We start from the raw sequence: 15,776 nt of genomic DNA, 5'->3' as shown, positions 1-15,776 counted from the left end.
CATGGCTTCTCAGAACTATTGGCTTAGGAAATGGAAAGTCACTGAATAGTTTTTAAGTGGGACACGAGTGAGGAGTGATGTGTGGGAAAACATGATCGTGTTTAGCCTTTGGATGGCAATGAACAGGAGTCATAAAGCTGCTATGAGAATTCCACTTGCCTTGTAGGGTGGGGTCTGAGTCTGGGTATTCCTGGCTCCCACCACACAGACTGTCCCCTGTGCCCACGTTTGTCCAGCAGTCTATAAATATTTGAACAAAGGATAAGACTAAAAACAGAAAGAGCAGTTAGAAGACTCATGCCATTATCCATCAGAGATGACATGATGCATGTTCACAAACAAAGAGTGATATTGAAGATGGAGAAGAAATGACAGATAGGGGAGACACTGAAAAGGTAAAATCAGCATAACTCAGCAGCTAATTGGCTGTGAGGGAGAAATCAAGAATGATATTTCCTTGTTAGGATGGATGTGGACGCCGGTACCATTCTGTGTGTGTCTTTGGAGGCATTTATCATACACTGCCTTGTATTCTACCACAGTGAACATGCAGTCTCTCCCCTTGCAGAATGTTTTATTTAATTTTTTTTTTGTATTCTCAAAATCAGTTGCAGTTGGTTTATTGATGCCCAGGTAAGAAGTACTCAGGAAATACAGGCTGCAAAAAAGTTAAAGATGCCACAGAAGGTGTAGTTAAATTCTTAGTACCTATAAGAATGATAACCTTTTGTCTTCCATTTCAAATGTTCTGACAGTTTTTGCCTCACAATAGTCTTCAATGTATGTGAGGGAACAGTAGGGATCCGGGGACTTCTCATAGACTGAGAGTAAAAGTGGGGCCCTGGGGCTCCCCTTTGGAAATGGACGGGGAGAGGATGGACAGACAGGGTTTGAGAGGTTCTGCTGGAGATTCAACAAGAGCAGGTTCTCATTGAGTAGTTTTGCATTTTTGGTTTCTGATTTCATTTGGAAAATTCTTCTCAAACAGGTAGGGAACGAAACCCTCTGAAAGAGAAAGATGTTTCATAAAACAGATACACAAATTTAGAGGGATATTTTCATAGTGGCTGTGTTATGTATCTTGAAAAGTATTGCAGCGATGTGCTAATTTAGCACATTTCATGCATTTTTCTCAAAGAGACATGGTTCATTGATGGCCAAGTGTGCACTGACAGTGTAGAAAGATGGTGTGTTGTGTTGGAAAGGGCAATGGTTCTAGAGCTAGAAAGACATCATTTCAATTTACTCCCATGGGTCATTTTTGGTTGTATGACCTTAATAAAGATGTCTGATCTTTCTGAGGAATATTATCTTTATTACTTAAAAATGAGAAGAATGATAATAGCTAATATTTTCTGAGCAATATAATGTATTTGGAACTGCTCTGCTTTAATTTTTAACTTATTTTGTCTTAACAACAAACCCATGAGATAGATAATATCATTATCCCCATTTTACAGATAAGTAAACTGAGGCTTTAAAGAATTAAGTAATATTGCTAGATAATTAATAAGTGTCAAAGAGGTTATTTACACTGGTATTTTGTTCCCAGGGCTTTCAATCTGAACCAGTCTATAACTCATAGGACTGTAATGAAGATAAATGATAATTTATCTAAAATCTTAGAAAATAATATTGGACAGATGTTTGGTTCAATAACATTATTTCTATATTAACATGACAATTGGTCAGATAGGGTTTTGTGGGAGAAGTATTGGTCTCAGTACAACTTAAAACATTAGGTTTTTAAAGGAAAAAATAAGTTTTAAAGTTCAAATAGTTGACTGGCTTATAAACTTTTGAAACACATTTATATACAAATCAGAGTCCCCATGCACCCATACTGGGGAGAAAGGGTTTTTGCTTAGGTGTTGCAACTGTGTATCGGGCTTCAGTTCCTCTCCCCTGTTTCTATCTCACACCGTTTTGAGACTCTTCCCAGCTTCTTCCTGGAAAGACAAAAATTGGCAACAGTGTAAATTATCACTGATCTTCCCAAAGCTTTGTGAAGAGAAAGAAGTTAATCTTTTGGAGAGTTTCCATTTCTTTATTTTTCAGATGGTTTCAAATAAAAAGCATTGTCAAAAATTAGTTTCTAAATGCATACCCTCCAATAACTATTCTCCTAGTCACATATTGATATTTATTCTACCCCCAAACAGCATAATATTTAAAATAAATTTGAGCTTTAAGGCCAGAAATAATGTCAAGGCCTTGAAGATAACAAACTAGGGCTATGACATAGAGAGCAGCGTAGAAGTGACTCCGTTAGCTAAGGTGACTGGGGATGTCCTTGAGGTCTGAATCATATGAAGGAGGCAACACTGGGAAGATCTAGGTTAATCTTGTCAATGGCCCTGGCATGACAACAAGTTGTTATATTCAACTGACTCATCTGAACAGACCCTCTAAGTAAGTGTTTCTGGAAATAATTTATTTTGAAGCATTTTTATTTTTAATAAACGACTCTTATGTCCATTAAAATTTGAAGACCACAGCTGTCCTCAGGGAAAAGTGCAGCGGACCCAGTCTGTCAGCTGAGTATGTTTCCATCCTTTGTGAGCACTGCAGAGCAAGGGCACACACACTTACACTCAGAACTCGGGGAAGGTACCCAAGATTCTTCTGCAGTTCGCTCATATATTTAATGGGGAAAATAATGAGGCCTAGAGTTAATAGAGAGAAGCGAGGGTGTGGAGTCAATGAGATGGAGCTAATAGACAGACTGGATAAAGGTTTTAAAAAGTTTTATCTTTTTCCTCATCATTTATCTTTCCTTTGGAATTCAAGAATTATTTTTGCTAGAATTTTGAGTTGTCATAACTTTTTATCAGTATACTGATTGTACTTCAATACAAATTGTATGTTAATTCGGTAGATTTTATTTAGCAGGATTAACTCAGGAAACAATTGTGGAGTAATGCCCTAAGGTTATGACAATGCACAAATATCCTATGCTGAAATAAAAACACAAACAAAAAATAAAATAAAATAACTTAAAATTAAAACTTTTATCTCGACATAGAGACTGCCAGTTATGGCTGATAGATATTCTATGTTCCAGGGGATTCATGCTTATTTTCTCATTCAGTTAGCCCGGTTGTCCCCTGAGATAGGTATTAGTGCCACCATTCAGGTGGGAACACTTAGGAAATAATAATTTAAGTAACTCACCTAAAGCCACATAGCTAGTCAGATATAGTACCAAAATTTTTGGGAGAAGGTCTGTCTTCAAAAGCCGGTTTTCCAGTCTTGCGATGCTTCACTTAGAAGAATGATCTCCAGTTCCATCCAGGTTGTTACAAAAGGTATTTTTTTAAAGCTGAGTAGTACTCTAGAGTATACATATACCACATGCACATATGGTAGTAAAACAGAGGAAACCAAGCAGGTGGGAGGAGGGAGGAGGGGACGGGTAAATTCACACTTAACAGGTATAATGCATACTGTATTGGTGTTGGGCATACTTATAACTTTGACTCAAATGGCACAGAAGCAATTCATGTAACCAAAATGCCTGTATGCCTTTAAATACTCAGAAATTAAAAAAAAAAAAAAGCCAGTCTTCTTTCCAGGAAAAATGCCTTAGGTTAAAAAAAATTCATTTTAATTGTATGCTTGTTTTCTTTTTTATTGTTACATAATATTTTAAATATTTATGGGGTACATATGATTTTTTTGTTACATACATAGAATGTAATCAAGTGAAGGTATTTGGAATATCCATCACCTTAACTATTTTATCATTCCTGTGTTGGGAACAATTGAAGTCCTTTCTTCTAGCTAATTTGAAATATACAATATAATGTTAACTATAGTCATCCTAATCTGCTCTTGAACATTAGAACTTACACCTTTTATCTAACTGTATGTTTGTACCCATTAACCAACCTCTCTCTATCCCCCTAAGCCCCTTGCCACCCACACATTTCCCAGCCTCTAATTATCTGTATGATTTAGGGTAACTTGATTTTTGGACTTGAATTGTATTAATTCGCATTAATTTTACACTTGGATGTTAAAAGATAGTTTTGTTACTTTTACATTCATTTTTTATAAAGTAACAAAGCTTGCAGACTTTTAAAATTAAGGAAGTACAACTTGTATGTCTCTGATGAAGAGAAACAAAAGGTGAATGTGGAACTAGAAACCTGTTTATCCACTCTTCTGATTGTGTGGCATAATGTGGCTCCTTTGAGTTAATCTTGCAAAGTTACTGAAGTTGTTTAATGTGAAGTCCCTCAAATAACACCATCCCAGCTATCTATACCCATCATTTTGCCCAATAAAATATGCTTTGCTTTTTTCAGACTCAGGGATATAAATGGCTATAAATCAGTGGAAGGAAACTTCCTTCCACATTAAAAAGGTGTCTGTGAGCTGTTAATACTCAGGTCAAACTGTTGATTTCTGATGGCTTATCACTTCCTCTTTTAAGTGTGCCTTGTTTCCACCAAAAGATTTTACTTGTACACTGTAAATTAAGTGTACAAGTAAAAGTTTTCAAGTCATGCCTAATGTTTACCTCTTGGAGGCAGCCACATTTTGTAAAATAAACAAACTTTGAGTCCCATATTCTGCTATTCTTCTTGAAGTGCATGCAAGAATGATAAATATTATGTTTCCAGAGCAAAAACAGAAAAGTACAACACTGATCTTCTCTTCTGAAAGATGGAGTGATGCCATCTCAAAATACCATCACGTGAAATTTGGAAACAAATGGTTTCTCAGTCTGGCATGAAGAAAAGAGAAATGTCTTGCATATACATTGAAAAGCCATTGTATATATGATGAGTCTTGGGCTTTCAAAGCTGCAGGAAACATGGTTGGATCCTTTGTGCTTCTCTTGAAAAGAATCAAAGGGTGCCTCTATTACTATGTAGAAGCACACTCCTAAGGACTGTTTAAATCTCTCCAGCAGCTGAGTGTGGCAGAATCACTGATCTGGTATTTTAGATAGTGTCAGGGTAGAAAGATACAAGAAAAAAGGAGAAAAGGGGGCTTCTGCCCTGAATGACTGACGATTGTGTTTAAAGTGAAATGAACATGTCTCCACTGTCCTCTACAGCTCTCCAAACTTGTTTCTTGTTTTGAGGCCAAATTCAATAACTTGGCTAAACAACAAGTCCCATTGACCTAAATAATATTTAGATAAAATTGCTGTTTCTTTAGGAAAATATCTCTATATCTCTTTGTTCATAAAGTCTTATTTTTTTTTTGAAGTTGAGATTTTATGGCATATAGCTTATAATATTTTTCCTGTGCTCAAAGGAAAATGGCTTTACGAATGCATCAAGTAAAAGCATAGTTCAAGAATTTTGGTTGGTGCGGGGAGCTGAGTTGTTAAATTCCAAATGGTCTGTCTTATGGAAAGTTGTGGGCAGTCTTCCATCATTCTGAAGGAATCTAGAGATAGAGAAATTTTGACAATATATAGCTGTTTTCCAGTTGCTAATTGATATTCCTTTCATTGTCTAGTTCAACATTTTGTTAGGTGCAGTCCAACCAGACTCCTGTATAAGAATGTGTGTTAAAAGCAACGATCTGTAAAGAAAGTTTGCACTGCTTGATTATTGATCAAGGAGGAATTGCACTTTTTAAGCAGACAGACAGAACATTGAAATGAGCCCTCAGGATTATCAGACTCTTATTTCTGATATAATCCATCATGAAGAACGATACTGTGTTGAAATTTTTCCAAAACTTTTATATATATATGTATATATATATGTGTGTGTGTGTATATAAATATATACACACATATATATATTTGTTTCTTTGCAGACAGATAGTAGTTTAAGTACATGAAATATTTTTGTTCTACTTTATTCACTTAATATTGTATCATAAATAAACATGCTATCAAGAACTTTTCATTAGTAGAATCTTTCTAACAAATTTGTATGTTTGTATCATGGAAGACACTTTCTCAGATTTTTTCCATTGGCATCTCAAGTGACTTGGGAAAAGTCTAACCACTTTGGTTTGACATTCAGAGAGTTTGCATCTTTGTGTGTTGCTTGTGTGACATTCAAGAAGTTTGCATTTTTGCGTATTGGTTGGCTCCTGGTTTCTGCTTAGAAAACCCTGCCCAAGTCCTTTTCTTTATGAACTCCAAAAGCTTCTGATTATCTTTTGAATCTCCCAATTCAGGGTTTCTATACAATGTTCCACTCCCTGGAAAATGTTTATTTCTTTATTAGATCTCCACAGCAGCATTTTCTGAACCCTGGTATAAAGCCCTTTTCATAAACACTTATTCAGTCTTTTATTATACTTTGTAAATTTATTACTGTGATGATTAGTTTAATATTGAATGTCTCAACTAATATTTATTAAATGAAGAAATAAGGTCAAGCACTTGCTTCTATCTAAGTTTTCCCTGTTATTTCCAGGAAGACTTAATCTTACTTCTTCAATGCTTCCTTAATTTCCTGAGTCATCTTCTTGGACTGCAATTGTCTGTGTACCTCCACTCTAGACTATCTTCTTTGAGGGGAGAGACCAAAATTTTTCATCTTTTGACTTAGCCCCTGGCTCACATACCATCTATTGAATTATTAAATAAAATATACCCCAGAGAATATTTTTATTTTGTGTAGAGCCTGCTGTGTCATATACAAACACAAGGGTTATATAATAGAAAACAGTGGCACAAAGTCAGAAAACTTTATGGGGATGAGATGGGACAAGATACTTCACTCAGCACATGAAATCTCCTATGCTTCTTTCTATAATTAAGTTTGCTAGACTAGAAGTTCCCACAGGAAGGCCACAGTTTATCTTAGGGAGTTTTATTGAAAGCCTGGAAAACTAATAAATAATATAAATTTACATTTTATGATGGACAAGTGTTAAATGTTGTTGTAAGAATCTTTCCATATGTGGTTCCAATATGGTCACTTTAGGGGACGGGAGTGGGGAATGGGGTACATGGCATTCTCTCTGCTCTGGGGTTTTGCAGGCATGGTCCACCATGTTAGCTCATAACCCCTGCACACTTCAGACTTTGATCCAAAGTACTGTGTCCTTGTCTTTAAATTTCTGTCCCATCATCCAAGGGTTTTGCTAATAATGTTTTAAAAATATTTCCCTCCTAGTCTTATTTTCTGGGAATAACCTTTAACAATTGTTGTCATATTGAATATGGCCTGCTTTTAAAACTTAAGAGCATGATAAAATGTTCTCCATCTCTTAGAGTCTCTATATAACCAATTGTAATGACAGCACAATGTTTTATTTAGTAGAGGTACATTGATTTACACCAATCTCCAATTGTTATATTTTTCTCCCCTCGTTTTTTCGTTTCTGTTTTTATTTTGCTAACCACCTTGGACCTGCTATTCTTGCACACCTTGCCTCAAAGCAGCTTTCCAGAAGTGTCAAGAGCTCTAGATATCAGGTGTCAAATGGAGTGTTTCCTCCTTCATAAGTTTATCTCCCTTGTTTACATCTCAAGTGGACTCTCTGAAACTGAGGCCCTCCTGACAGTATGAACACTGTTGATAGTGATATCTCAACTCATGCATGCTGTCCTCATATAGTTTAGCAATAGGTTCAGATTTGAGTCTACCTTCCAGAAGTACTTCTTGCCAGTTCAGAGTCTCTCAAAACATCTGGTATATTCTCTAACTATATATTCTTCTTACCCCCAGATAGAATCTATCTACAACTTCTCATACAAGGAAGCAAAGATTGGCAACTAAAGTCTTTGAAATCTTTCATGTTTCCCAAGTGAGCTTAGGGAAGATAAGTCAGAATTTAGAATTCTCTACTTAATTGAACCACAAAACACAAATCGAAGATGTTTTTGCTAGGGGAACAAGAAACCTTGTTCTTTGGTTTAGCTTCATTTTTCCAAAGACATACACAATTTTATTACAGGTGGCTGTATTTCTAAGATAGGTTTTTAAATAGATCCCTTTTTTTCCTACCAGATTTATAGTAACATGAAGGGTTATATATCAGATTTACAGATATTCTACAACAATAGATAATATTTGCAAACAGTGAAAAAGGAATTATTTCCATAGGCATTTTTATTTCTGTAGGGAACATTAGAGATCATTCTGGTTATTAAATAATCCCCTTCTTCCCAGTATTTTGGACATGCAGGAGCTAAGACCAGGGGAGTGGTCTGGAGGGAGGTTTTTGGGGGAAGCCCTGTATCAGCAATGATGAAACTAGAACTTCAGCCCCAGTTAGCTAATTCCAAAACTGGTCCTTCCCCTTCTTTCCCCGCCATATACATACACCCTACTTTTTAATAGTGATAAATTATTTCATAAAAACCCTAATTTTCTGCAAGATAATGGCATTTTCTCATTTTATTGGTTTATGCTATTTTTTAAGTCACCAAGATTAAAGATCATAAAACTCAATATAGCAAAAAAAAAAATGTGAATGAACAAAGAACTTTGTCTCAAATTCAGAGTCAGTTTCAACTTCAAAATTGTACAGAAAACAAGGTAAATCTTAGCAAGTCACACTGTGTGGTCTCCCAGCCCCCAACCCCTTTAGACCATTTCAGAGGATCTTTCAGGCAGCTTCAAGAGAAGAGAAAAACAACAAAAAACATGAGCAAATATCCGCAGACCTGAGACCTGACCTCACCTAAAGAATCAAGGAAGCTTTTATGAGACAGCCCTGTTTGAATTCCATTGAAACTATTGCTGCAGTTATGAGTAGGAGTTAGAGAAAGGCAGGAAGAATCTTGTAAGCGAGAGGAATAACAGGCACAAAAGCCCTGAAGCAAAAGAAGCAAGTTTGAAGATGTATGAAGAAGGCCAGGAGAGCAAGAACTCACAGAGGATAGATCAGTAGTGATAATTAAGATTTCTAGTGAGCTAATCTTGATCAGATCATGGCAGGCCTAGAAGACCATGTTAATATTTTGGATTTTGTCCTAAAACTAATAGAAAGTCATTCAATACAATGAAGTAGAGGTATAAAAAGCAGAGTGACTATATAATTTAACATCCCAAACTTGAATCTTTTGAGTGAAAGGGGACAGGCATTATTGATAACGATGCTGGAAAAATAGGCACAACTGGGGCTGTCTGGGGCAAACCAGAGTGAGAATCACTGTTCTTTAAAGGCTCCTCTGTGTTTGCTAATATTCCCTCTGGAGCAATGCCTGGGAGATACATCCTGTGTTCACTCTTGCCTTTCTCTAGCCAGGCTCCTTGAATACAACTGTTTCCTTCATTCCTTCTGTCATCGTTTGGCATTTTGCTTCCATTTAACCAATCAAGCCCATATAAAAACATAGAAAGATGGAATTTTTTTATCTTCTCCCTGAAGCTGTGTGTGATCCCACTTTCATGCAGCCCCTCAGACCTGTTGTGATGGTTTAGTGAGAGGAGTGTCACCGAGAATTTGATAGTTCTCGAGTTGTTTGGAGTGTGTTCTCCACCCCTCCCCAAGTGGCAAAGAAAATTTCAGAGGCTGAGGCATTTATTATACTATGTTTGATACTACATAGACTCAAGTGCAAGGCAAGAACATGATAGAAACCCAAGAAATAACCATAGAAGTTGTTAGTCTGATTAGAAAAGCAAGAGGACATCTGATTAGTTCACGGATTAAGAACTGACCTTGCTTTGAATCCTGGATCTTATCTCTTCTCGTGTTTACTGTGTGACTTAGTAGTTTGCTCAAAGTTGCTGACTTTTAGTTTCGTTGTGTGTGGCACTAGAATAATATTAGGATTTAATGCAAAGTATTTGAATGAAAATTGCATGAAACAAGTTCATAAAGTACCTAGAACACTTACTCCTACTGGTAAGTCCACAGCGGGTTGCCATTTGGGGCTATTATTTTTGAGACAGTGTGATTTTTAACAGCATGCCTTCTGGTCTCTGTTTACGTTAGGAATCCAGAGCTGTAGCTTCAGTCTGCTGAAGGTTTCACAGCTCTTGTCTTTATCTGCCTGCTTTTTCTAAAGGGACAGTTGAAGTTCAGTTTCTAACCCAGTTTCCAAACAGTGAGCCTTAGGGAGAGAATGGGTCATTGGACCCCACTCTGCTTAAAATTCTTCTGAGATAAGACATTCAGGAGTGGAAATTATCCTGTCGGTAGCAATATCTCTGAAGTAAAAGGTATCCTAAGGATTTACTTTAAAATCTGTAGACATGCATTCTGCCTGAGGCAGATCTGAGATTTATGACAGGGAGAATGGCATGATGGGCTAGTCAGACAGAATCACAGAATGGAAGGGAAGCATTGAAATGGTCATAAGGGCATGGTATCTTCATATTTGCATCCACTTATTTGAGCAAAATATCTAGCCTGCTGTGATCAAAGCTTAAATATGTATTGAATAAATTAATAATACATCATGAACTTTAAATTAATGCATAGTTACTTCATATGCTTCTAATAGAAAGACTCCTGGGCATTGATTTTAAATCATGTAATCTTTTACCTATTTTTGAATTTCATAAAAGACCAAAGATAATGTAGTCTGAATGAATGAGTCCCCCCATTGGGTAGTTTAATAGGTGTGCAGTCGGCCCTCCATATCTGTGGGTTCCACATCCATGGATTCAACTAACCACTGATCAAAAATATTTTGGAAAAAAAAAAACGATAGTACTACAATAAAAAAATACAAATTTTAAAAGCAATAAAGTATAACAACTATTTATATAGCAATTACATTGTATTAGGTATTATAAGTAATCTAGAGGTGATTTAAAATATATTGATGTGTATAGGTTTTATGCAACTACTATGCTATTTTATATAACGGATTGAGCATATGTGGATTTTGGCATTTATTGGATGGGGGTCCTGGAACCAAACACCCATGGATACCAAGGGACGACCATATATAATGTTATTTATAAAAGTAAACCCTAAACTCTCTCCACTTTCCATCAAGACCACATTACTGAGCACATGAATGAGATAAATTAGATTCTTAATGGCATAGTTACCTCAGAAATGTCAAGATCATTGACTGGCTTAACAGAGAACAAAGGTTAGTTCTTACATGGTTAGGGAAAGAGTGTTACTGACAGATATATTAAACTAAGTTGTGATTGTAATTGTTATAACAATGTATTGGCTATATTCAGGTAGATCCAGAAGCTTATATTTCTAAGATTTATATTTTGGGGAAACCTATTTTTCTTCCAGCTTGGGTTACATTCTCAAGGATCACAGTTGCTTCCATTACAAAGAAAAGTTTATGTGAATACATGAATTTTAGGTAAGGATATTGTACTGCATATTTTCCCTCAGGGAACATTGGCATAGAAGACATTACAGTACTTTTCCATCAAAGAGCTCTACAATAATGTGGATTCTAGGATAGCAGCATGGAGCATTTTTTGTTAAATGTTCATTCCCAGGAGATTTTCCCAGGGACTAGGAGACCTAACTGGCCTCTGTGGGGCCACTGCATTTTCTAATACTACAAAATCTCAGTCAAAGTCTCTTCTCAATTAGTTGAGCGTGTCCTGAGAAACAAAACAACTAGCTGTACCTTTTAGGCTTTAAAAAGCATGGTAGCATTATTAAGATTTAAAGAATTGTAGGACAGTGCCATTCTTTGACTTGTTTACATGATGGACTAGAAATTATGACTTTCTTGTCTCACTGTAGCCAAATCATTAAATCAGTCATTTTCTATAACTGTGGCCAAATCATTGAAATAAGTTGGATCTACATTAAACCAAAATGATGGATTATTGGGTCATTCTTTTTATAGATAAAATTATTATTGCTTTGAACTCATCCCTTTATTCTTAAAACAAACAAACAAACAATGTTTGTTTTGCTTTTTTCCCCAAACCCCAAAATTCAATTAGGTCTGCTAATAGCAATTTAAATAGCAATTTAACGAAATAGCCTAGGCTTTTATCACAAGGGCGCTTCTAAAGTAAATCTTCCTTGGTTAACAGCTGTCAACTGTCAGTGAGTTACAGGTAATTAGATTTGAAGATGCTTTATGGCTCTGAAAAATAGATAAAAATCCTTGGACCAGATAGGCCTTAAGTTGATGTGGTTATTGTTCCCTCTGGTATTTGAATTAATGCAAGAAATTGATTATTTTGTAATGAAACGGGTAAAGAGGAGAACTGCAGTTGTTTGTTACTAGCAAACAAAATTTATTTGAGTCTATTTTCCCAGCTAAAATCACATTCTTGGTGTTATTTCAATATATATTAGGAAAAGAAGGGGAAAAGAAAAAAATGACTGTTTTGAAAAAAATATCTAAACTAAACAAACCATGGTAGACAGGATGAGAAAGCTATAGTTGGGAGCTATGAACACTGAAAAGATGTATCAGTTAGCATAGATTTCTATGACAGAAAAAGAAAACCTCAATTAAAGATGCCTAAAAAATGCAAGGATTTTTTATTTATCTCATATAACAGAAACATCCAGTAATAGCACAGTACCAGGATTAGTTCAGTGGCACAATGACTTCCTAAAAGACCCAGATTTTTTTTCTACATTTTTTCATGCCATTCTCACCTAGCCACTATCTTAGCAGATGCAATTTTGCCAGTATCATACAGTCACATACCAATGTCCAGAGGCAGAAAAAGAGATCAATACTTTTTTAACGCCAGTTTTTAATGCCCAAGTAGTCTCTTTAAGTAGCCCAACAGAAGACTTCCCTTTAAATTTTCACTGGGCAGAATTGTTCACATGGCCACATTTAAACCACTCACTGGTCAGGGGAATGGGACCACTATGGTTGGCATAGAGTGGTTCTACCAAGGAAGAAGAAAAGGATGGTATCTATAAGGTCGACAATCACCAGTGTCTCCTGCCTAGAGGAACGTACACAGATCCTATACTGTGTACTGGTGGAACATTCTTTGAGTTGTATATTATTATTACCAATTTACAGATGAGGAAATTGAAGCTGGGAGAAATGAGTTAGCTTTCCCAAAATAATATACTTAGTAAGTGATGAAACTGAAATTTCAAAGCAGAACTGACCGCAATTCAGTACTGTCTTTGCAATGTCAGACTGTAACCTATGCATCATCAATCACCTTCTCTTTCAGTTCTAGGGTTCCCTTTTGGTATCTGACAACCAATGCATCTCTATTCTTTGCTTTTCACTTTAGATATACTCTTCCTCAGAGATTGTATCTACTCTCAGAGCTTCACATAATAATCCATGAGAAGAATTGCAGATCTCTCCCTGCAGATTTGATATTTCCAATGACAAGATTAGATTAGTTACCTAATTTTACATGCTTGTGGGACATTTCTACTTTGATTTGAATTTAATCAGTCAACACCTGAGTAATCTCTCTACTAAAGAAATCTCCCTTTTGCTTCTCCCAAAAGTTCTCATTTAGCTTACAACCTTGGGGGAAATTCGCATCTTCCCTTTACTGCAAGTCTAAAGTCATATAAAGTCTTTTGAAATTCTTAAAGTGTTTCCCACATCAACTCTTGCTTTCCATTTCTAGCATACCATGTGTTCATCAATATCATATCTTGACAACTAGAATAATGTCTCTTAGACTTCCAGTTCACGCACTCCAAAATTATCCTGCATATTTAAACAATTTTTTAAAGTGCCTCATTTTATTATTGTGTTCTCCTGCTTAAATAATTTGAGTAGATTTTGCATGTGAAAAGTTAAATATTAAATGTATTAATATTAAATGTAAATCAAGCATGCTAGTCCTCCATTGTTTTCTTCCTGAGTAAGGAATTGTTCTGACTTTCCTGGCTGAAGATTGATGTCTTCCCCTTATGCATAATAGGTAACCCATGTAATCCACGTCACCGTGGCTCAGGTACTCTTTTAAGCCCTTTATGTATATTATTAGTTTAAAGTGTACAACCACCCAATGATGTAGGTAATATTATTATTCTGACTTTTCAGATGAGAACACTGGAGTTCAGAGAGATAAAGGTACTTGCTAAGTACCTCTAGAAATGAAATGGCAGAGCCAGGATTTCGACTCCAGTGATTGAGCCCCAGAGGCCATGAACTCAATCATATTTTACTGCTTCAGCCTACATATTTCACTGTACAGTTATTTATTCAAGAGGTATTTGCTGAACGTCTATTCTGCAGCCAAAACAACACCTTACTACTGAAGTTTTACAGAAACTTGCACAACCATGAATCACATCCTTGAGATGAAAAGCAGGCTTTATAAAGCACCTGGACTTAGACAAAATTAAGGCAGTCTGTGTCTTTTCCAACCTTTGAATGACACTTGCTCTGACTTGCTATATTCTCTCCCATATTCTCAGCTCTTATTTTTTCTTTTCCCCACCCCCTGTTAGCCCTAACCTCGGGTCTAGCATGGGCTGATTTTTTTCCTGAATGACATACCTCTCCTCTTTTTTATTCTTCTTATGAAGGAAGCTATTCCAATTTCTGGGTCAGTGGCACCACCTGCTAAATGTGTCCCCTCTGTCTGTGATACCTAGTTGGGCTCAGTAACTGATAGGTCAGCTTGGTGCACCATACCGGGCACCCCAAATCCCGTTTCCAAAGATCTATGGCTTTGTCTCTTGTTGTTAATGATCTGTCTTTTGTTTTTGTATGCTGTCATGATGTTACTTTTCAAGATGCTTCTGAAATATTTTTTCTAACTTCTTGATTGTTTCTTCCACATAAACAATCCTGTACTTCACTATCGTGATGTGCACAGTGTATCTGAGACTGCGCTTTAAGATTATATGTTAATAATTTTATGGATTGAGGTCCCTAAATTAAAGTAGGAAAACATATATCCATTTTACCTATATTTGTACCTCTTTTATAAATAATGATCCAAACTTAATACTAATACTAATAATAGTAATAATTGAAGTTTATTGAATAATTTATTTCATTCATTTCAAATATTTACATGTATCAATTAAGTTGATTTCCACGAGAAATCTCAGTAGAAGATACTATTATTGTTGCTTTTTACAAATGAGAAAATTAAGGCACGGAGAGGTTAAGTAACTTGCTAAATATCATAGGATTTTTGGCACCAGAGCCTGCTTTCATAATCACTATGCTACTTCCATGGCATTTTCAGATTATTGGCTAAAACTATTTGAGGAATTTTATAGCAGACATTCTGAACTGGTGTGCCCAGAAAACAGGTCAAATTTGTGACTTCTCTGTCTTCTCATATGGGATATGGCCTAAGTATTCATAGAATATAGTTCATGGCTTCATATAAGAATTCTTATCATTTTTATTTTGGTTTAAGTCAAACTACAACCCCATCACAATTTCTAAAAGTGTCTTTTTGATTCAATAACTAAAATTTTTGAAATATTAATAGTTCATCATTAAGGCAGTAATTCCAAAAAGCAGCGTCTTTAATATAGTTTGTCACTCTTAAGATTACAGTCGAAAGAACAAAGAAATCCTGAACCATTTGGATTGAAAAGTCTAAAACTACTGCTTGAAAGGACCATTTTGACTGGAGAGTGAATTGAATCTACTATAATGATTATCGACTGTTTTTCTTGTCATGATACATTCATTGTCTTCAAAGGTCATCTATACAGGCACATATTTGATGTAAAAGAAGTTAAATGAGTATGAATCACTGATCATCGAGGATACTTAAAATTTTTACATTCGGTTATCTGAAAATTCATATTTTTCCTTTTGATATATGCTAGGCATATAGGCATTTAAATGACATTGCCTCCTGAGTGAGGTGTAGTGAAAAAAGTAGATCTATTTTTCAAGTAATTATAGAAAAATACATTAGACTAATTAGAAGTATGTTGAAGAAATAAGGCAAATATTTAGAGAAGGAAATAACAGATGTAAA

The 15,776-nt window shown here is 35.7% G+C and overlaps 1 protein-coding gene across 1 annotated transcript in view; it reads left to right on the top strand.

Moving 5' to 3' along the window:
- The window catches only part of SEMA3C (semaphorin 3C), a 154,953-nt gene that overhangs the window by 59,303 nt on the left and 79,874 nt on the right, over positions 1–15,776 (top strand). The window lies entirely within an intron of this gene.

This window comes from Lemur catta, chromosome 11, assembly GCF_020740605.2.
Source record: "Lemur catta isolate mLemCat1 chromosome 11, mLemCat1.pri, whole genome shotgun sequence".
Lineage (NCBI taxonomy): Eukaryota > Metazoa > Chordata > Mammalia > Primates > Lemuridae > Lemur > Lemur catta.
This window is presented reverse-complemented; position numbering and strand designations above follow the sequence as displayed.